The sequence below is a fragment of the Lepidochelys kempii genome, chromosome 3 (genome assembly GCF_965140265.1).
Source record: "Lepidochelys kempii isolate rLepKem1 chromosome 3, rLepKem1.hap2, whole genome shotgun sequence".
NCBI lineage: Eukaryota > Metazoa > Chordata > Testudines > Cheloniidae > Lepidochelys > Lepidochelys kempii.
In genome coordinates, this window is record NC_133258.1 from 85,032,768 (window position 1) to 85,055,893 (window position 23,126).

Below are 23,126 nucleotides of genomic sequence, written 5' to 3' on the forward strand. Positions count from 1 at the left end.
ACTGATCGTATCTGCCAACCCTATGAAAGGAGAAATTATTTTAAAATCTTTAATATTGGAACAGAAATAAAATCACACCTTTGAAATAGAGGTAATTAAATAGATGAGGCTAGAACCAGACAAGACTCAAACTTTTAACGTGTAAGGGGTTTTAAAAGGTGAATTAAAATATCTCAGAGAGCCAAGAACCTGTTTAAGACTCCAAATCATTAAGAAGCTAAGCAAAGATCTACTATATTTATTTGCAAATTTTAAAACAAAAATTAAGTTCTTTACTTAGCTGCCAAGACCTAAGATCTGGGTGCATGTTTTCCCTGCAACAAAGTCTTAAAGCAAGTGGAGGTATTGTTTCATGGTCTCTGTGTATATAATGTCTTCTGCTGTTTCCACAGTATGCATCCGATGAAGTGAGCTGTAGCTCACGAAAGCTCATGCTCAAATAAATTGGTTAGTCTCTAAGGTGCCACAAATACTCCTTTTCTTAAAGCAAGTGATCTCCTGAACTCCTGGAGAGACAGTATCTTTACTTCAGGTCCTGACAGGTAAAAAGGCTCAGTTAATAACACTGTATTTTAAATTTGTGAGCCAAATACACATGTATTCTGTTGAACTTGGATCATAAATCAATTTTTAAAAGCATTTCAGATCACCTACCAGTAGTCTTAAGTAAAGCTGTAACTTTGAGTAGTGCCCTACATGTAACAGGGCTGTTCTCTCAGGCAATAGCTCTACAATTGATGGGAAAGGCATTAACATTCCAGAGCTGGCTCAGTCTTTCTCTGGACCTTCACTTCTGTTCACTCTTTTTACAAATGTAGTCCATAGATTAAAAGGGCCACTCAGCAGGCAGTTTGGCCCAACATGTTTTGAGAGGAAACTGTTACAAAACTTAGTATTAATAAAAGTATTTTCATTACAGTTTTAATTCAAATGAAAGCACTTTTTAAAAAAAAAATTTAAGCCATTCTTTGGCAGCATTGTGGTGCTTTAGAATCAGTAAATGAAGCCAATTAGAAATAGAAATGAAAGTCCCTAGTTTATTCATTGTCCAAACTGAGTAAGATACAGAAAGAAAAGAAGTGAAAAGTAAGTGATATTTTAAATTTGTTTTAATAACCTGGGGTATAAGTAACAGATAAGGAAATGTATGTTAACTCGCTTTAAATGTGAGGTTTCAAAGTAGCAGCCGTGTTAAGTCTGTATCCGCAAAAAGGACAGGAGTACTTGTGGCACCTTAGAGACGAACAAATTTATTTGAGCATAAGCTTTCGTGGGTTAAACCCCACTTCATCAGATGCATGCAGTGGAAAATACAGTAGGAAGATTTTATATACACAGAGAACATGAAACAATGGGTGTTACCATACACACTATAACAAGAGTGATCAGTTAAGGTGAGCTATTACCAGCAGGAGAGAAAAAAAACCTTTTGTAGTGATAATCAAGATGGGCCATTTCCAGCAGTTGACAAGAACGTGTGAGTGTCCTGATGCCACAGAACTCAAGGAAAAGAAAAAAAAAAGGAAGTGGCCATGATAACTGTTGTACTATGATGATGCTGGCTGTCCTACCTGATACTAAGCTGAGTTTTAATATAACTGTGGTAAACCTGTGAATTCCTATTGCTCTCATTCTTCTACCAACTTCTAGCCTGACAATATAAGGCTAAATGTTCCCGGGATTAACCCCATAAGGCCAATAAGGATGATTTTCAGAAGTTCAATTCCCACTTGGTGCAAAAAAACCAAAACAACAACAAAACCCCTCCTCCTCCAACTCCTGATGTGGGGGTACGAGTTAGCATTTTCTAACTCTAGCTCTCCCATAAAAATGGAAATAATTAGAGCAGTTCATCTTAGCCTGTCTGACTGGAGACAAGTTGATGAGTGCAGGGAAAAAGAAGAAAAGTTATCCATTTGGATGAATACAGATAGGTTTGGGCAGCTAGAGATGAGCTGCAAGAGACCCTCTTCTCTCTCCTTTGCTCCTACAGGGGAAGCCGCACAAGCAGTTTTACACAAGGTAGAGAATCTCTGAGTGACAGCCAATAGGGATGGAGGGAAGACTGTCAAAGAATTGGCTGGTGTCCTGGGGCAATATTATTTCCAGTGCTTTTTCATGCTATGAATATGCTAGTAACATGCATGCAGCTTAGAAAAAGATCTTGCAGACCAAACCCTGATCAGGTAAAATGTGGAGGTGGATGAGGAGAAGGAATCAGCTTTGTACTTATTCACAGTTCAGGGACTTTCCAGTTGTTGAATATATTTTGACACTGGTGCTGTCTGCTTGTACAGCTCTTAGAAGTTTCTCAGTTTTACTAAATTGGTATTTTCTCTATGCTTTCTGTCTCAACTGGGTCTATTTCCATGTTTTCTAAGCCAGTTAGAAGTGAAATGGATTTAATATTTTTAAAATACTGTTCTTTTCTTTTTCCTTCTGTTGATAGATAAAGGTGGCCTAAAAGTCACACAAAACCACCAAAGCATTTTTTCTTCTTATTTCTTACCTCAGGAATTCATTTAGATCAGGAATGCCAAATTGGCGGACTCCAAGCATATTTGTTATACACTCTAACATCTTAACTGGAGATGCAAAGATGTTGCTTTGGAATAAATAATTCATTTTTAACAAAGTGTTAAGTCACAGAAACTAAACACAAAAAGGATTAAACAGTCTTACTATAAACCCCTTTCTTTCTCAGTAGCTCAGCTTTCATTCTCTTAGTGATATCACTAATTCTTTTCTCATCTTAAAAAGAAAAGGAGTACTTGTGGCACCTTAGAGACTAACCAATTTATTAGAGCATAAGCTTTCGTGAGCTACAGCTCACTTCATCAGATGCATATCGTGGAAACTGCAGCAGACTTTATATATACACAGAGAATATGAAACAATACCTCCTCCCACCCCACTGTCCTGCTGGTAATAGCTTATCTAAAGTGATCATCAGGTCATTATCACTTTAGATAAGCTATTACCAGCAGGACAGTGGGGTGGGAGGAGGTATTGTTTCATATTCTCTGTGTATATATAAAGTCTGCTGCAGTTTCCACGATATGCATCTGATGAAGTGAGCTGTAGCTCACGAAAGCTTATGCTCTAATAAATTGGTTAGTCTCTAAGGTGCCACAAGTACTCCTTTTCTTTTTGCGAATACAGACTAACACGGCTGTTACTCTGAAATTTCTCATCTTAGTTTTCCAAGGCAGACAAGACATGTATTTCTAAGGTAAAGACCAAAGCCACCTTTTAAACATTTTTAGACCTTGTGTATACAACATGAGGGGGAAAGGACATAAGCCAAATCATTCCCCTTTGCAGATTGCCTTTAGAATATGCTAACTTTTTCTTTGCAGTTTGCTCTAACTTACTTCCTTCCCTTATTGTCTAGATAAATTTCTCAACCGTTATACTCTGTTTCTGTATAATTATCAGGGAAGAGCAAAAAGTTCTTATCTCTTCTTTAACCTTCCTTAACCCACAGTCTCCCACAACTGGAGGCTGCATCATCTGCATCACAGGGCCTAATAACATCAGCCACACTATCAGAGGCTCGTTCACCTGCACATCCACCAATGTGATATATGCCATCATGTGCCAGCAATACCCTTCTGCCATGTACATTGGTCAAACTGGACAGTCTCTATGTAAAAGAATAAATGGACACAAATCAGATGTCAAGAATTATAACATTCATAAACCAGTCGGAGAACACTTCAGTCTCTCTGGTCACGCGATTACAGACATGAAAGTTGTGATATTACAACAAAAAAACTTCAAAACAGACTCCAGCGAGAGACTGTTGAATTGGAATTCATTTGCAAATTGGATACAATTAACTTAGGCTTGAATAGAGACTTGGAGTGGCTAAGTCATTATGCAAGGTAACCTATTTCCCCTTGTTTTTTCCTACCCCCCCCCCCGACATTCTTGTTAAACCCTGGATTTGTGCTGGAAATGGCCCACCTTGATTATCATACACATTGTAAGGAGAGTGATCACTTTAGATAAGCTATTACCAACAGGAGAGTGGGTCTGTGGTGGGGGGGAGGGAACCTGGATTTCTGCTGGAAATGGCCCAACTTGATTATCATACACATTGTAAGGAGAGTGATCACTTTAGATAAGCTATTACCAGCAGGAGAGTGGAGTGGGGGGAGAGAAAACCTTTTGTAGTGGTAAACACCCATTTTTTCATGCTTTGTGTGTATAAAAAGATCTTCTATACTTTCCACAGTATGCATCCGATGAAGTGAGCTATAGCTCACGAAAGCTTATGCTCAAATAAATTGGTTAGTCTCTAAGTACTGCCACAAGTACTCCTTTTCTTTTTGCATCATCTCTGTTGCTTCACTCTTAGTTGGCTGATCCCTAACTGGAGCATTCATTTGCCAATTAGGTTCAGCAAGGGAACAGTTTCTCTTCCAACTCTTAAAGGGCCAGAAGCAGCCTTTTTCCAGCAACTTCGCTAAACCTGAGATGGCATTGCATTGGTTAGCATATAAAATACTGATTTTAAAAGTTTATTTCAGTTAGACTCAAAATGAGGCTGCCTTTCCTGAAGAGTAGAAAAAGATCCATCTCTTGCAGTATAAGGAAGTATGGAATATATAATGGAAACCACAGAGGGGAAAGAGGCCTCACAGGAGGAGGAGTTTATAAGAGGTCTCTGCAGGTGTATGTCTTCAGATAGAAGTGCTGCTGAAGCACATAGAGGTTCACTTAAGAAATGAAGTCATATAAGCACATTGGAAATTTTTGCTGGGAGGTATAATAAATATATCTGGGGTTTTCATGGGTGCTTCCCTCAAAGTTTCAGGAGTCTCTGCAATGAGGTGGGGCATCATAGCATACGTACTTCAAGAGATTTTTTAATCTATTCCAGGTGCTCCCATACCCAGGGTTTAATTTCTGCCAGCACTTCAAGGCTTGGCAGTTCATAAACCTAGTGGCACCTCTGGGCTTGGCATGCCAGTTATAAAAGTAAAAAATTGCTTGAGCGTTGTCTCCTCTTTCATTACAAATTAAACACTGCCCATACTTACATCAGCTACAAAATCTGAAAGGGGAATACAGCAGAATCAAGTGGCATAAGTTCAGATGTCTTATTTAAATTGTAAATTTGTCAGCGTTACAAAGGAAAAACTAGTTTGTGTCAGTGAGTTTTAACATTAACGTTTATAGTGAAAAAATATTCACTTCTGTAGCATCTATTCCATGCAAGGGACTCTCTATGTCCCTTATAGCCATTAACTAATTTAACCTCAAAATACCCTTGTGATGTAGAAAAGTATTAGAGCCTCATTTTATCGGTATGGAAAGTGAAGCATGGAATTTAAGTGACTTGCCAAGGATCTTACAATGAGAGTACACACTAGGAATGGAACCCAGAAGTCTTGACTTCTTCTCCCATGATCTAGTCACTGGCCTACATTGGCTTTTAATTCACTTATTGTTATAAGTATCATAATCAAAATAGAAACTTTGTGCTGTTTTTCTGGGGAATGATCCAGTACTCTGGCCTGAACATAGGAGATTCTGCCTTTGGCCAACTGCTTTATTCTGGGCGTGAGAAAAACAAAGTGTTACCTCACAAAACAGCACAAGGATCCTGTAGGCAAAATATTCCTTGTCTCTGGACTAACAGAAAGCTGAGGCTAAAGGACAAATCACAAAGACATGGTTAATCAGAAGAAAGAGTTACATATCAAGTTGTGGAGCCAGTGAGGCACAGTAAAGTTACATTGGAATCATTACAGATAAAAGCAAGCAGTTGTCTCATTAGGTTGAACACTATTCAGAGCTATACGCACAAGAAAGAAACATCACCAGCAACTCCCTGGACCAAATACCAACTTTACAGGTCATGCCAGAGCTAGATGTGGAGCCCACTGTAGAAGAGCGAAGCAAGGCCGTTGATTTGCTATCAAGTGGCAAGGCTCCTGGAAAAGATGGCATCCCAGCAGAAATCCTCAAGAGTGGGAAAGACAGCTATTACCTTATCTTCATCAGCTGCTACTTAAATTCTGGAAAGAGGGTGAGTTACCACAAGAGAGGCGTGACACAAACATCATCACTTTGCGTAAAAACAAAGGCGAAAAGTATCAGAGGGCTAGCCGTGTTAGTCTGTATCCACAAAAACAATGAGGAGTCCGGTGGCACCTTAAAGACTAACAAATTTATTTGGGCATAGCTTTGAAGAAGTGGGTTTTTTACCCATGAAAGCTTATGCCTAAATAAAGGCAAAAAGGGTGACTGCAACAACTAAGGGGGTATCTCGCTCCTAAGTGAAACAGGAAAAGCTTTCGCAAAAGTCACCTTAGTGCACCTACAACAGCTGGTGAATCATGTCTACCCTGAATCACAGTGTGGATTCGGGGCTTGAAGATCAGCTATAGACAGGATATTTTCTCTGCATCAACTCCAAGAAAAGTGTAGAGAGCAAAACCAACCATTGTACATCACCTTTGTGAACATAACCAAAGCATTTGACACAGTTAGCAGATCAGGTCTATTTGCAGTACTAGAAAAGATAGGCTGCCCACCAACCCTGTTAAGTCTGATATGTTCATTCCACAACAATATGAAAGCAACTGTCCAATTTGAAGGGTCCACTTCAGACAGCTTTGAGATGAAAAGTGGAGTGAAGCAAGGATGTGTTCTTGCCCCTACACTCTTTGGAATTTTCTTCTTCAAAGACGGAGTGTATCACCACACAAGATCAGATGGGAAACTCTTCAACCTGTCCTGACTTAAGTCAAAGACCAAAGTCAAAAAGGTGCTAATCAGGGAACTTCTATTTGCTATGATTCTGCCCTGATAGCCCACAATGAAGATCTACTACAAGAACTCATGGACGCCCTTTCAAGTGCCTGTCAGGCATTTGCTCTCACCATCAGCATAAAAAAATGGTTGTATTATGACAGGGGGTTCCACAAGATCCTTCAGTTACCTTAAATACAAACCTGATAGCTGAACTTTTGGACTACTTCTATTTAGATTCTACAGTGACCACCAACTTCTCACTGGATGAAGAACTAAATGTTCGCATTGGAAAAGCTGCCACCACCTTTAGCGGACTAACTAAAAGAGCATGGAACAACTCAAAACTTACCATCAAGACCAAAATGCTAGTGTACTAAGCTTGCGTCCTCAGCACTCTCATGTATGGTGGGGAAACATGAACAACTTATGCTCATCAAGAGAAAAGGTTAAACAGTTTCCACCTACGTTGTTTATGCCACATACTCAACACCAAATGGCAAAATAAAGTCACCAACACAGAGGCTCTTCAAAGGGCAAATTTACCTAGTGTGACAGCGCTGCTCAAGCAAAGACTACTGCACTGGCTGGGCCATCTGAGTAGGTTGGAAGACAGATGGATACCCAAGGACATGCTATATGGGGAGCTATCAGAGGGAACAAGAACAGGACACCCCAAGCTTTGCTATAAAAACACATGCAAGTGAGATATGAAGGAATTTGGAATTGATCCTGACCAATGGGAAATCTTGGCAAGTGATCGTAACAGGTGGCGCCATCGTCTCTATCAGGGTATCAAAGCCAATGAGAGAAGCTGGCTCCTACAGCTTGAAGAGAAAAGAGCCCATAGGAAGCAAGCAGCTCCCAACCAAGATACATGCATTTGCCAGGGCGGAAAAAAATTAGTGGGTGCTTAAGCACCCACCGGCAACCAGCTCCCCCCAGCACCTCCTGCCCATAGTGGTCCCACCGATCAACTACTCCCCTCCCTCACAGCATCTCCCATCCGCCGTGGTTCAGCTGTTCTGCAGCGTGCAGGAGGCGCTGGTGGGGAGAGGGAGAAGGGACGGGGTATGCTCGGGGCAGGGGATGGAACTGGGCGGGAAAAGGCGGGGCAGGAAGAGTTGGGGTGCGAGCTTGGGGGAAGGGGTGGAGTGAGATGGAGGAAAGAGCCCAGAATATGCGTAATTTTATTTACTAGCACAATCTGGTTGTGCATAAAAGCTGATCTAAGTGGTGCTGTAAAAGTTGCAGAACTTTTCAGTGGCCCCAATCCTGTAAAGTGACAAAAATGAGAGCTTGTCTACACACAGAAATTGCACTGGTTTAACTTAAACCAGGTTAGTTAAACCATTGTAGCTTTTGTGTGTGGACTCTCTTGTGTGAAATTAACACTGGTTATATCTGTTTAGCATGTGCGTGTTTACTGACACAAGCTAAACCGGAGTAAGCCTGGTTTAAACTCATCTAAGGGCTTATCTACACACAATTTTTGTTCCACTACTATATTGATTTAGAAACCCATATAGTAAAAGTGGTGCAACCCCCTGCTGTGGACACTGTTATAGCGCTATAAAGGTACATTTATCAATATAACTCAGAGGGCCAAACGTACTGAGCCACATACAACAATCTTCCGAAGTTCAAGAGCCGGGGCGCGCCTGCTGGGTCTAGGGGCTTCAGCCCTGCGGCGGGGTGGTGTATCTCAGGGCTTCAGCTCTGCGGCGGGGTGGTGGGCCTTGGGGCTTTGGCCCCAGGACGGTTCAGGGCTTCAGCCCTAGGGGAGGCACCTGTCTAGGCCCAGGGCTTCAGCCCCACTCCTGCTGAAGGCCTGAGCCCCAGTAGGCATGCCCCATGGGGTTGAAGCCCCAAGACCCCCGCCTCCCTGCTAGGCAGAAGCCAGAGGTGATGCGTGGGGGGCACAGGGGGGCACATGTCCCGCCCCTAGATTTTTGCCAGGATTTGCTGGCCCTGCTTGGTCACATGGTGCTGCCAGGCCCCCTCCCTACATTGCAGCTGTTGGAGCTGGAAAGCTGGGAGCTATGGCCATGGGGAAAGGCAGCAGCAAATAGCTGGGAGCCGCAGGGAGAACCACTGAGGGTAAGGGGAGGCTGTTGGGGGTGGGGAGGGCAAACCTTTAACTTGTGCCCCTCCCACTCTCAGCAGGCACCATTCATTTCTGGCAGAAGCCCCTAGCCCCGACACCTTGCTGCAGGGCAGAAGCTCTGAGTTCCCCCTTCCCCAGGTCTGGTAGGTGGAGAATGGGGAGGGAGGTGCTGCAAGCCGCATTTTATAAAAGAGCCACATGTGGCTCATGAGCAGCGGTTTGGCCACACCTAGTATAGCTTATTACCATAAACTTAGCTATACCAATATAAGCATTTTTATACTGCTATAGAATCATAGAAATATAGATCTGGAAGGGACCTCAAGAGGTCATCTAGTCTTTCTCTTCCTCCTCCACAGTGCTGAGGCAGGATTAAGTATACCTATGCTAACCCTGACAGATGTTTGTGTAGTCTGTGCTTGAAAACAACCAATGATGAGGATTTTACAAGAGTTCTAAATAACCTGTTCCAGTACTTAATTATCTTTAAAATTAGAAAGTTTTTTCCTAATATCCAGCCAAAATCGCCTTTGCTGCAAACTAAGCCAATTACTTCTTGATCTACCCTCCATGGACTTGAAAAACAATTGATCACCTTCCTCTTCATAATAACCTTTTATAAATTTGAACATTATCCTTCTTCAGCCCTCAATTCTCTAGAATAAACATGTCCAATCTTTCCTTATAGTTCAGGGGGTTTTTTTTCTCTCCTCTTGACTTTCTCCATTTTGTCCACATCATTCTTAAAGTGCGGTGCCCAAAACTGGAAACACTACTTCAGGGGAAGCTTCACCAGTGCTGAGTAGAGCTGAACAATTACCTCCAGTATTTTACATACAACACTCCTGTTAATACACCTCAGAATTACATTTGTCTCTTTCACAACAGTATCGGATTGTTGACTCATATCCAATTTGTAATCCACCATTATCTCCAGATCCTCTTGTGACCCGTTGTGCCTGGGGCAGCCCTCACTGAAAATGCCACGGTCAGGGCAGGCTGCAAAAGGGAAAGCAGACACTCCCAAAATTGGTGGTTAACACTGAAGTTAAACTCACCAACCAGTCACAAACTGTGCTTCTGATTCCCCCCACAAGTTATTGAGAAGCGAAAAAAGAAATCATACAGCCCCCTTTATTGCATTCCAATTCTCTGGCTCCCAATCAGCAACTAGGACCAGTCCAGTGAGAAGTTATTTAAAAACTCTGCTCACTATAAAAATGTTCTTCTGACTCCAAAAGGTCAGCCACGTAACCAGGTCAATATTAGTTTGGATCTTACCTAAAATACCATGGTGCCAGTCAATCCTTTAGTGTCTAACACTAAAGGTTTATTATAAGGAAAAAAGAAAGAACAAGAAGATAGTTGTTAAATGGTAAAGCAATCGGATACATTCAGAGACTTCAAAGTCCATATATCAGGTTCTTAGCAGTATTGGTGAGTTTGCTGGCTTCAGAATCCCTCTGGAACACATCCAAAGCTTGGATGGGTAATTCAGTCCTTTGTTCAGAGCTTTGGGTATGTCTACACTACGGAATAAGGTCGAATTTATAGAAGTCGGTTTTTTAGAAATCGGTTTTATATATTCGAGTGTGTGTCCCCCCACAGAAAATGCTCTAAGGGCATTAAGTGCATTAACTCGGTGGAGCACTTCCACAGTACCGAGGCTAGAGTCGACTTCCGGAGTGTTGCACTGTGGGTAGCTATCCCACAGTTCCCGCAGTCTCCGCTGCCCATTGGAATTCTGGGTTGAGATCCCAATGCCTGATGGGGCTAAAACATTGTCGCGGGTGGTTCTGGGTACGTATCGTCAGGCCCCCGTTCCCTCCCTCCCACCGTGAAAGCAAGGGCAGACAATCATTTCGCGAGTTTTTTCCAGAGTTACCTGTGCAGACGCCATACCACGGCAAGCATGGAGCCCGCTCAGGTAACCGTCACCCTATGTCTCCTGGGTGCTGGCAGACGCGGTACGGTTTTGCTGCACAGTAGCAGCAACCCATTGCCTTCTGGCAGCAGACGGTGCAATACGACTGGTAGTCGTCCTCGTCGTGTCCGAGGTGCTCCTGGCCACGTCGGCTGGGAGCGCCTGGGCAGACATGGGCGCAGGGACTAAATTTGGAGTGACTTGACCAGGTCATTCTCTTTAGTCCTGCAGTCAGTCCTATTGAACCGTCTTATGGTGAGCGGGCAAGCGATATGGACTGCTAGCAGTCGTACTGTACCATCTTCTGCCAGGCAGGCAAGAGATGAGGATTGCTAGCAGTCGTATTGTACCATCTTCTGCCAGGCAGGCAAGAGATGAAGATGGCTAGCAGTCGTACTGTACCATCTTCTGCCGAGCAGCCATGAGATGTGGATGGCATGCAGTCCTTCTGCACCGTCTGCTGCCAGCCAAAGATGTAAAAGATAGATGGAGTGGCTCAGAACAAGAAATAGACCAGATTTGTTTTGTACTCATTTGCCTCCTCCCCTGTCTAGGGGACTCATTCCTCTAGATCACACTGCAGTCACTCACAGAGAAGGTGCAGCGAGGTAAATCTAGCCATGTATCAATCAGAGGCCAGGCTAACCACCTTGTTCCAATAAGAACGATAACTTAGGTGCACCATTTCTTATTGGAACCCTCCGTGAAGTCCTGCCTGAAATACTCCTTGATGTACAGGCACACCCTTTGTTGATTTTAGCTCCCTGAAGCCAACCCTGTAAGCCGTGTCGTCAGTCGCCCCTCCCTCCGTCAGAGCAACGGCAGACAATCGTTCCGCGCCTTTTTTCTGTGCGGACGCCATACCAAGGCAAGCATGGAGGCCGCTCAGCTCACTTTGGCAATTAGGAGCACATTATCCCTATCTTGGCACCGGAGCACCAAGCTGCTGAGTACATAAACCGCAAGGGGTACTTTTCGATAGTGCTGCAAGCTCTGGTGGATCACAAGGGACGTTTCACCAACATCAACGTGGGATGGCCGGGAAAGGTGCATGATGCTCGCATCTTCAGGAACTCTGGTCTGTTTCAAAAGCTGCAGGAAGGGACTTTCTTCCCAGACCAGAAAATAACTGTTGGGGATGTTGAAATGCCTATATGTATCCTTGGGGACCCAGCCTACCCCTTAATGCCAAGGCTCATGAAGCCGTACACAGGCAGCCTGGACAGTAGTCAGGAGCTGTTCAACTACAGGCTGAGCAAGTGCAGAATGGTGGTAGAATGTGCATTTGGACGTTTAAAGGCGCGCTGGCGCAGTTTACTGACTCGCTTAGACCTCAGCGAAACCAATATTCCCACTGTTATTACTGCTTGCTGTGTGCTCCACAATATCTGTGAGAGTAAGGGGGAGACGTTTATGGCGGGGTGGGAGGTTGAGGCAAATCGCCTGGCTGCTGGTTACACGCAGCCAGACACCAGGGCGATTAGAAGAGCACAGGAGGGCGCGGTACGCATCAGAGAAGCTTTGAAAACCAGTTTCATGACTGGCCAGGCTACGGTGTGAAAGTTCTGTTTGTTTCTCCTTGATGAAACCCCCCGCCCCTTGGTTCACTCTACTTCCCTGTAAGCTAACCACCCGCCCCTCCTCCCTTCAATCACCGCTTGCAGAGGCAATGAAGTCATTGTTGCTTCACATTCATGCATTCTTTATTCATTCATCATACAAATAGGGGGATGACTACCAAGGTAGCCCAGGAGGGGTGGTGGAGGAGGGAAGGAAAATGCCACACAGCACTTTAAGCACAGCACTTTAAAAGTTCACAACTTTAAAATTTATTGAATGACAGCCTTCTTTTTTTTGGGCAATCCTCTGTGGTGGAATGGCTGGTTGGCTGGAGGCCCCCCCACCGCGTTCTTGGGTGTCTGGGTTTGGAGGCTATGGAACTTGGGGAGGAGGGAGGTTGGTTACAGAGGGGCAGCAGTGGCAGTCTGTGCTCCAGCTGCCTTTGCTGCAGCTCAACCATACACTGGAGCATACTGGTTTGGTCCTGCAGCAGCCTCAGCATTGAATCCTGCCTCCTCTCATCACGCTGCCGCCACATTTGAGCTTCAGCCCTGTCTTCAGCCCGCCACTTACTCTCTTCAGCTCTCCACCTCTCCTCCCGGTCATTTTGTGCTTTCCTGCACTCTGACATTATTTGCCTCCACGCATTCGTCTGTGCTCTGTCAGTGTGGGAGGACAGCATGAGCTCGGAGAACATTACATCGCGAGTGTGTTTTTTTTTCTTTCTAAGCTTCACTAGCCTCTGGGAAGGAGAAGATCCTGTGATCATTGAAACACATGCAGCTGGTGGAGAAAAAAAAAAAGGGACAGTGGTATTTAAAAAGACACATTTTATAAAACAGTGGCTACACACTTTCAGGGTAAACCTTGCTGTTAACATTACATACATAGCACATGTGCTTTCGTTACAAGGTCGCATTTTGCCTCCTCCCACCGCGTGACTACCCCCTCAACCTTCCCCCCTCCCTGTGGCTAACAGCGGGGAACATTTCTGTTTAGCCACAGGCAAACAGCCCAGCAGGAATGGGCTCCTCTGAGTGTCCCCTGAAGAAAAGCACTCTATTTCAACCAGGTGACCATGAATTATATCTCACTCTCCTGAGGATAACACAGAGAGATAAAGAACGGATTTTGTTTGAATGCCAGCAAACATACACTGCAATGCTGTGTTCTACAATGTTTCCCGAGTACATGTTACTGGCTTGGAGTGGTAAAGTGTCCTACCATGAAGGACGCAATAAGGCTGCCCTCCCCAGAAACCTTTTGCAAAGGCTTTAGGACTACATCTAGGAGAACCGCAAATGCCAGGGCAAAGTAATCCTTTCACATGCTTGCTTTTAAACCATGTATAGTATTTTAAAAGGTACACTCACTGGAGGTCCCTTCTCCGCCTGCTGGGTCCAGGAGGCAGCCTTGGGTGGGTTCGGGGGGTACTGGCTCCAGGTCTAGGGTGAGAAACAGTTCCTGGCTGTCGGGAAAACCGGTTTCTCCGCTTGCTTGCTGTGAGCTATCTACAACCTCCTCATCATCATCATCATCTTCATCCCCAAAACCTGCTTCCGTATTGCCTCCATCTCCATTGAAGGAGTCAAACAACACGGCTGGGGTAGTGGTGGCTGAACCCCTTAAAATGGCATGCAGCTCATCATAGAAGCGGCATGTTTGGGGCTCTGACCCAGAGCGGCTGTTCGCCTCTCTGGTTTTCTGGTAGGCTTGCCTCAGCTCCTTCAGTTTCACGCGGCACTGCTTCGGGTCCCTGTTATGGCCTCTGTCCTTCATGCCCTGGGAGATTTTCACAAAGGTTTTGGCATTTCGAAAACTGGAACGGAGTTCTGATAGCACGGATTCCTCTCCCCAAACAGCGATCAGATCCCGTACCTCCCGTTTGGTCCATGCTGGAGCTCTTTTGCGATTTTGGGACTCCATCATGGTCACCTGTGCTGATGAGCTCTGCATGGTCACCTGCAGCTTGCCACGCTGGCCAAACAGGAAATGAGATTCAAAAGTTCGCGGTTCTTTTCCTGTCTACCTGGCCAGTGCATCTGAGTTGAGAGTGCTGTCCAGAGCGGTCATAATGGAGCACTCTGGGATAGCTCCCGGAGGCCAATACCATAGAATTGTGTCCACAGTACCCCAAATTCGAGCCGGCAACGTCGATTTAAGCGCTAATCCACTTGTCAGGGGTGGAGTAAGGAAATCGATTTTAAGAGCCCTTTAAGTCGAAATAAAGGGCTTCATTGTGTGGACGGGTGCAGGTTTACATCGATTTAACGCTGCTAAATTCGACCTAAAGTCCTAGTGTAGACCAGGGCTTTGTTTATAGAAAAAAGAAAAGGATTACTTGTGGCACCTTAGAGACTAACAAATTTATTTGAGCATAAGCTTTCGTGAGCTACAGCTCACTTAGTCTCTAAGGTGCCACAAGTACTCCTTTTCTTTTTGCGGATACAGACTAACACGGCTGCTACTCTGAAACCTGTTTATAGAAAAGTTACTCCGGAGGTAAGAATCAGGAATGAAGACAAAATGGAGAAGATGCAGCTGCCCTTTATATTCCTTTTGCCATGTGACTTGTACGTCCTGTGTCCCAAACACAAGCTTCATAGCACATGGCAAAGAAAAATCTTGGAGTCCGCTGTCCATCGGCCTGCCCCTACAAGTCCTGCTGACTCATAAGGTGTAACCTCTGGCTGCTTTCAGTAGGTTCTTTGTACAGCTGATGACCCTTGATGGGCCATCGAACAGTCTCAGCACTGATGTCCATCTGTTTGGGGATGTCACCCAGAAACACAGCACAAGTTTTGAAATACAGATATACTATACATACCTATAACTCGCAATTCAAAGATGATACAAACATATAAACAAGATTATCATACTTGGCAAATCATAACATTTTCACAGATACCTTACACGGAATATTTGGTGAGATTCCTTGCAATTTTATAATATTAGTAGGAACAATATCATGAAATGTCTCCCACATTTAATACAGCATCACACCTTTTCCGCAGTACCACTGCCAATCCGGTTTTTCCTAATTTTGCAGTTGTGCATTTGATTTTTCACTGCTAAGTGAAATACTGTGCACTGTCTTAACTGAATTAATCTTTTTGATTTCAGACTAATTCTCCAATCTATTAACAGCATTTTGAATTCTAATCCTATCCTCCAAGGTGCTTGCAGCCCATCCCAGCTTGGTGTCATCTTCAAATTTTGTGTGTTCTCTCCACTCCATCCTCCAAGCCGTTAATGAAATTTTTGAATAGTCCCAGAACTCGGACAGACTCTCTGGGACCCGATTTGATGTCTTCCCAGTTTGACAGCAAACTAGTGATAACTACTCTTTGAGTATATTTTTTTAAACAGTTATGTGCCCACCTTATCATAATTTCATCTATACGTTTCCTTAGTTTGCTTATGAGAATTTCATGTGGGACTGTGTCAAAAGCCTTATTAAAATCAAGATATATCACATTTACTGCTTCCTCCCTTTCTGCTACAGCTAATTAAGCACTAGGAGGTTGTGCTGCTTTAACTATATTGGTTTCTAAACCAAGAGAGTTATAATGATACAAAAACTGTTTGTAGACCAGCCCCTAAGAGTGTCCATACACAAAGTTGCACTGGTTTAACTAAATTGGTATAAAATAACACTTTCAGTTAAAATGACACTTGTGTGTAGACCAAGCCTTATCGTTTGTAGATCCTTATTCTCCAAATATAATGAAAAATCAGACAAAACTGAGTGACTATTTCAGTGTTTAAAGGGACATAACTTGAAACATAATTTAAAAAATAGTTTAAAGTTGCTTCTTACATTAAAAATTGATGGGGAACTGAGGAGGTTTACAGTTCTACAATCATGTTCTCATATTTTTTAAAAAAAAATCCTTGTACCTGTTGCTATGTGAGGACCCACACAAACAGGGGAAATGTCTATATGCAAAGTGCTTCTAAATACATAAATTAAACAAACTGATTATTTTTCTCTTTTCAAGTAATCTGAGGTTCTGTATCATTTCAGACAGAAGCATATTTTAATGTTGTCTATTTCTCTTTAATTTGTGTCATTTTGAAAGTTCAGAGCCATATTATATTCTCTACAACCTGCCTCCCACATAGCACCAGTGCAAGATATTACATGCAAGGGGTCATATGATAACTAGTAAATTTTATTTTTCTGGGGTCTAAGGAATAGGTTCTCAATGTCATATAATTAATGGCACTTGGCACATTACTGAATTGGGCCCCATGTTTTTTAAAGCTTTCAACAGGATTGGAAAGAAACAGCATGCTCCTTGTTCAGGTCACTGTTACATGTGTGCTCTGTTTGTTTCTCATAGACAATTATTAGTAGTAGTTCTAGTAAACTTTTACATTATAGTAGCACTGTGGTGGGATGGTTCCCCACCTCCAGGCCAGATTGGGCTACAGCTTGCCAGAGCGGCTGCACGGACAGGCAGCCAATCAGAGAGGGCCTTTGGGGAGCCAATCAGGGCCGAGCAAGAGGCAGCCAATCAGAGCCAGGCTAGGCCCTATATAAAGGCTGCCCAGGCAAGAGGTAGTCAGTCTTTCCTGGACCTTCAAGGGAGAAGGTCTGTCTTGAGGGTGAAGGGAGTTGGCACTGGGTGGAGCTGAAGAGAGCTCTAGCCCAATACCTGCCAGGCTGCAGGCCCTGATAGAAGGGCCCACAAGGTACAAGGGGGCTGAAGAGGAAGTGGTCCAGGGAGGAGAGGCAGACAAGGGCAGTGAAGGAGGGCAGGGAGGCTGCTGCCAGAGGAGGGCAGAGAGGGCCAGGACCCAGGGTAGAGGGTGGGCCTCTGTCCCCCCCCCCTTTCCCCCTTGTACTACATCTGTCCATTAGAAGTGGCCATAGCAGACTGCACCTGACCCCTGATAGAAGGGGTTAGACTTTGGGGATGTGGTTGGCCACTGCAGCTGGGGTGAAGTGAAAAGACTGCTGTTAACCCTCCCCCCCCAGAAGGGGGTGAGCATGGACTAGGGGGCACTGCTGGAGGGCGGTATCCTGAAGAGGATGCTGTGAGAAGGGAGCAATAGAGGGCAAGAGATGGATGGGACACCACCAGTAGAAAGTGCTCCACATGGACTGAGCTAATTTCCAGAATGACCAAGAGGAGGTGCCGCAGTGGTGAGTCCAACCGCATCACAAGCACCCAAAGGCCCTAATTGGTATTGAGACCCTATTGTGCTGGGTACTGTGTAAATACAGAAAAGGGACAGTCCTTACTCAGAAGGGCTTACAGTCTATCCTTAGGCCCTGTAAAAGTAAACTTAACTAATCATCATGCAACCTTGCTTGTAATTTCTTATACCATAGATAAAAGTATATGGGAGGCATTACACAATATACTATAACACTCAGTTCTTATTCTTTGTATGTTCTAATGAAAATATAGATCTTCCACAACAACTGAAACATTAACCTACCTATAACAGGGGATTGATCTCTAGGCACATGCCCAGTGCACCTGTTCCAAAGCAGGTCCTTTAGTGCGTTAGTTTAGCACAGGTGATGGACCTGAGACCAGCCACTGTTCCACAGAGCTACAATTTATAAGGCGCCAGTAGACGGATGCAGTTAAGGTTCTTTTTGGTGTAAGAAAATAGGGTGATGGTTTCCTAGCACAGGCCTGGGGAATGTATATCTGTAAAGATCAGAAACCAGCTAGGAAGGCTATGGGGTCACAAGCCTGCTGGGAGAAAAGCTTCAGCAGGGACAAGACTAGTACTCCGCACCAAAGTTTGTGACCTAGCAGGCATAGGGTTGCCAGGCGTCTGGCTTTTGACCGAAAAGGACCCCTGGTGGCTGCTTACTGGGCCCTTAAAGTCCAGTCAGGGGGGCTAAAGCAGGCTCCCTGCTTGCCCTGGCTCCATATAGCTCCCAGAAGCACCTAGCATGTCCTTGCAGTCCCTAGGAACAGCTCCCCTTGGCCAGGAACTGCAGCCAGTGGGAGCTGTGGGCGCGGTTCCTGTGCGTGCGAGCAGTGCGTGCCACACCTCCGCCTAGGGGCTGGACATGCTGGCCGCCTCCAGAGCAGTGCGGAGCCAGGGCAGGCAGGAAGCCTGCCTTAGCCCTGCTGACCGGGAGCCACCTGAGATAAGCACTGCCTGGCCAGAGCCCCTACCCCTTGTTGGAACCCCCTCAACACCCTAACTCCCTCCCAGAGCCTGCACCCCATGTCCTCCTGCACCCCATGTCCTCTGCCCCAGTCCTGAGACCCTCCCATACCCAAACTCTGTCCTGGAGCCCACACACTATGCCCCCTCCTGCACCCCAAACCTCTTATCCCCAGCTCCATCTCCGAGTCTGCACCCCCAGCCCAGAGCCCCACCCACACCCTGAACTCCTCATTTCTGGCCCCACCACAGAGCCTGCACATTCAGCTGGATCCCTCATCCCCTGCTGCACCCCAACTCCCTGCCCCAGGCCAGTGAAAATGAGGGGAGAGTGAGTTATGGAGGGAGTGGGGGTGGGGCCTCAGAAGGGGCAGAGCAGGGGTTCTGGGAAAGGGGGTGGAGCAAGGCTATTTAGTCTTTTGCAATTAGAAAGTTGGCAACCCTAAGCAGGAGGCTGATTAGATTTGTGATCAATAAATCAGATTCCTAGAAGAGGAGGTTCATTGTGAAAACTCCTGCAGTGGGAAGTAGCATATACTAGAAGGTTCTAAAATATTGAAAACATTCAGAGTTAGGTTTTCTTATTTTTAAATGGTCTGAATAATGCAATTGTTTTAATAGCTATAATATTGTGGCTTAGAGTTACCTTGTGCTTGTGTCAATCCTAACATTACTATAGAACAGGGATTGGCAACCTTTGGCACCCCGCCCACCAGGGTAAACCCCTGGCGGGCCATGCTGGTTTGTTTACCTGCCGCATCCGCAGGTTTGGCCGATCACAGCTACCACTGGCTATGATTCGCCACTCCAGGCCAATGGGAGCTGCGGGAAGCTGTGGCCAGCACATCCCTTGGCCCTCGCCACTTCCTGCAGCCCCCATTGGCCTGCAGTGCTGAACTGCGGCCAGTGGGAGCTGCGATCAGCCGAACTTGTGGACGCAGCAGGTAAACAAACTGGCCTGGCCCAAAGGTTGCCAATCCCTGCTATAGAAAGAACACCCTCTGAAAACAGTTGGATTTTTCTGAGTGAAGATCAATGACAAATTTAGTCCTGAAAGCCCTAATCCTGCAATTGGTTCCACTCAAACATATTTCTGCACCTATGCAGAGTCTGTTGCAGAACTAGGGCCTAAGTCTGTAATTCATCTGAAGCAGGACTCCAGGGTTCTCTTCCTGCCTCTGAAACATCCACTGAAGAGGACTTTAAACACGTAATTTAACCTCTTCGTGCCTCACTTTACTTGAACTTGGAATTTTATTCTATTCATTTTCTTATCCTGTCCTCATCACTGTAGCATCTGAGCAGCTTCTAAAAGTGCATTAAGCAAAATGACTAGCCCTTGTCATGTGAGTCTCCTCTTTTGCCATCTTCCTTTCCAAAGGGAAAACTGACTTTTTTTTGCTTATTTTTTATTTTATGGCTGCTATGTGTTTTTATTAAGGCAAGGTCAAAGGAGTGTACCTTGCCCTTGGAATGGGAGCAATGATGACTGAAGTGTTTCTTAAATCCTGCAAGAGCTTTTCAGTCTTGGACTGGCTTCTGGGACCTCTGTTTCCTGCACAAACAAGCTTAACCTTTGTAGTAGAGGAGCTGAGTTGTTGACCACAGTCTTCATTCTTCAAGTGGCCTTTTAGGTACCACAGGTCCAGACCCTTGCACACCAATGCTATCTGAGACTCATGAAGTAGAGATGACAGGTTTCAGAGTAACAGCCGTGTTAGTCTGTATTCGCAAAAAGAAAAGGAGTACTTGTGGCACCTTAGAGACTAACCAATTTATCTGAGCATAAGCTTTCGTGAGCTACAGCTCACTTCATCGGATGCACACTGTGGAAACTGCAGAAGACATTATATACACAGAGACCATGAAACAATACCTCCTCCCACCCCACTTTCCTGCTGGTAATAGCTTATCTAAAGTGATCACTCTCCTTACAATGTGTATGATGATCAAGGTGGACCATTTCCTGCACAAATCCAGGTTTTCTCACCTTTCCCCCGCCCCTTTTTTTTTCCCCAAAAACCACACACAAAAACTCACTCTCCTGCTGGTAATAGCTTATCCAAAGTGACCACTCTCCTTACAATGATCGAAGTTTGTGAATTATCTTGGAAAGGGAAGACATCCCTGTTAACAGAAGAGGCAGATGCAATTACTACCTGTTTTTCCAATGATACTCTCTTCCAACTATCACTTCAGTTTGATCTGGAGTGAGTTTTGTCTTGTCTTTCATCCAACTCCCAATCTCAGATTCTGTGCTGCAAGAGTTAGACATACTGAAAATAACTTTTTATATTGTAGAATAGTGAAAGATTACCCCACAGTTAAAGTCCTATCATTGGAACAATTTACTGAAGGAATTGGTGACAGGTTTCAGAGTGGTAGCTGTGTTAGTTTGTATCAGCAAAAACAACAAGGAACAACTTGTGGCACCTTAGCAACTAATACATTTATTTGGGAATAAGCTTTCATGGGGTAAAACCCACTTCATCAGATGCATGGAATGGAAAATACAGTAGGCAGGTATATATACACAGTACATATATACTCACTACAAAAACTAACTTCCCCCATGCTGTTACTCATGCCTTCTTGTCAACTGTTTGAAATGGGCCACCCTGATTACATTGGCCTCATTACCACTACAAAAGTGACTTTTCCTTCCTTGGTATTCTACTGTTGTGAATAGCCCACTTCCACTTTAATTGAATTGTCTCATTAGTACTGATCCTCCCCTCCCCCCCCACCCACTTGGTAAGGCAACACCCATCTTTTCATGTATTGTGTATATATTCCTGCCTACTGTATTTTCCACTCCATGCATCTGATGAAGTGGGTTTTAGCCCATGAAAGCTTATTCCCAAATTTTAGTTTCTAAGGTGCCACAAATACTCATTTTTGAAGGAATTGGTAAATAATTCCTTGAAGTCTTTGACATTCAGTCTCAATGTATTCTAAAAAAGATGTTCTAGTTCAACCACAAATTATTGGGCTTGATAGTATTTACTTATTAACAAAACAAACACCTCAACTGCTGGACTTGCTGGATGAAATTCGGTGGCCTATGTTATGCAGGAGGACAGACTATATGATCATAGTGGTCTCCTCGGTCTTAAACTGTATTCTTTAGAGGACTAAATTCAGCCCTCTTCTACTCTGTGTCTGTGGGAAGGTTCAAAACTCAGAATAAGAAAGACATTTCAAGTGTAGTTTTTTTTGGCCATGAAGCAAGTTTTTTAATTCTCCTTGGAATCTTGATAACTTCAAGAATTTTTGGTTAGCCACAGTTGTTTATGAATGCCTCCATACTAGCAATTAGTTTGTAAAGGACAGATTTTCTGGATTTTCTGAATTCAAACATGCCAGTGACTTTTTTCTCTGAAGTGACCATTATGTAGGACATAAGAATGCAGCTGCAGACATTTTTTTTTTTTAAGGTAACTGCAAATAGATACTTACAGTGTAAGTACTGATCTGTAAGGAAACTTCAGAACAAAAATCAATACTCTGTATCATCATATAAGTGCTGTATAATTTTCACCCTCAAAGCCCCCATTCCATGGCAGCGTTTTCCCTAAGGGAGAAGGGCTGGACATGATTCCCTTCAGAGATTGTCAGTGACTCTTTGTGCGTCAGACAGATCTTGCTCAAGAATAACAAGCTCATGACTGAGACTATCCAGAGCTCCAAGTCCTTACTGGCTTGGAAGCAAGAGAGTAGCTGAATTATACTGAATCAAGGAATGTCCTATCTGGACTGGAAGATAGAGGAGGTTCCTGAGAACTCCATGAGGGGTGGGGAAAAAGAGCACTGCCTTTCAGATCAAGCCCCAAACAAGCCCATCCCATTTAAAAGGTTGGGGGTGGGGAGGTTTTATACAAATTCTATTTTTTTTTAGTACTAGTTTTGCTGCATACAACATCAAGTTACACATTAAAATATTACAATAATGTGTCCTTTATTAAGTCATCCTTGCTCTCTCCATCCTCCAAGTTAGTCATTTATTACAGAAAAGCCCAAATAAACGACCGCCAAATAAAACAAGCCCAAAGAACTGTGACCCGTGGCTCTCAAAACATTAAAGTGCCTTTTTTAAAAAAACAAGCCCAATTCTGTTGTTGGAAGTGGACTTGGCAATTACTGTTCTGGCTCTGAGTAGAGTGATCAAAATGACTGTCTTGTCATTTTTTCCAGTCACTCAAGAGACTGGAGGGAATACATGAATTCCCCTTGGCTCTAAAGTATGGACAAAGCATCTGTGATAGAATGTCTCTCCAGGCCTGCTTCAGAGTCAGGATATTAACCTTTTATAACTCTTACCTATATCAGGTGACATGGGCCAAGAAATAAAGTTCAATCTCCTGCCACAACATACGTGTGTGTGTTACTCTTATTACAAGGGCAGAAGGCCTTCTTTCCCAGAACAAGTTGGACACTGCTGTCAAACCAGAAGAGCTCTCCAGCTGCGTCCCAAAAGACTAGCATACCTTGCCAGATGTACAAAACTGGGGTAAATTATTTTAATTTTTCAGGTATAATTATCTTAGGTGTTTGCAGCAATTGTAAGATTTTTTTTAAAGCATGGTTTTTAAAATGACTATGTCCCTTAATATGTCTTTTCTCTACAAC

At 44.1% G+C, this 23,126-nt stretch overlaps 1 long non-coding RNA gene across 2 annotated transcripts in view; it reads left to right on the top strand.

Moving 5' to 3' along the window:
• LOC140908936 (uncharacterized) overlaps positions 1-23,126 on the top strand; it is a 34,069-nt gene that overhangs the window by 4,936 nt on the left and 6,007 nt on the right. For both annotated transcript variants that reach the window (XR_012158022.1, XR_012158021.1), the window contains exon 3: positions 22,827-23,007. This is a non-coding gene — a long non-coding RNA (uncharacterized lncRNA). The remainder of the gene's footprint in view (positions 1-22,826; positions 23,008-23,126) is intronic.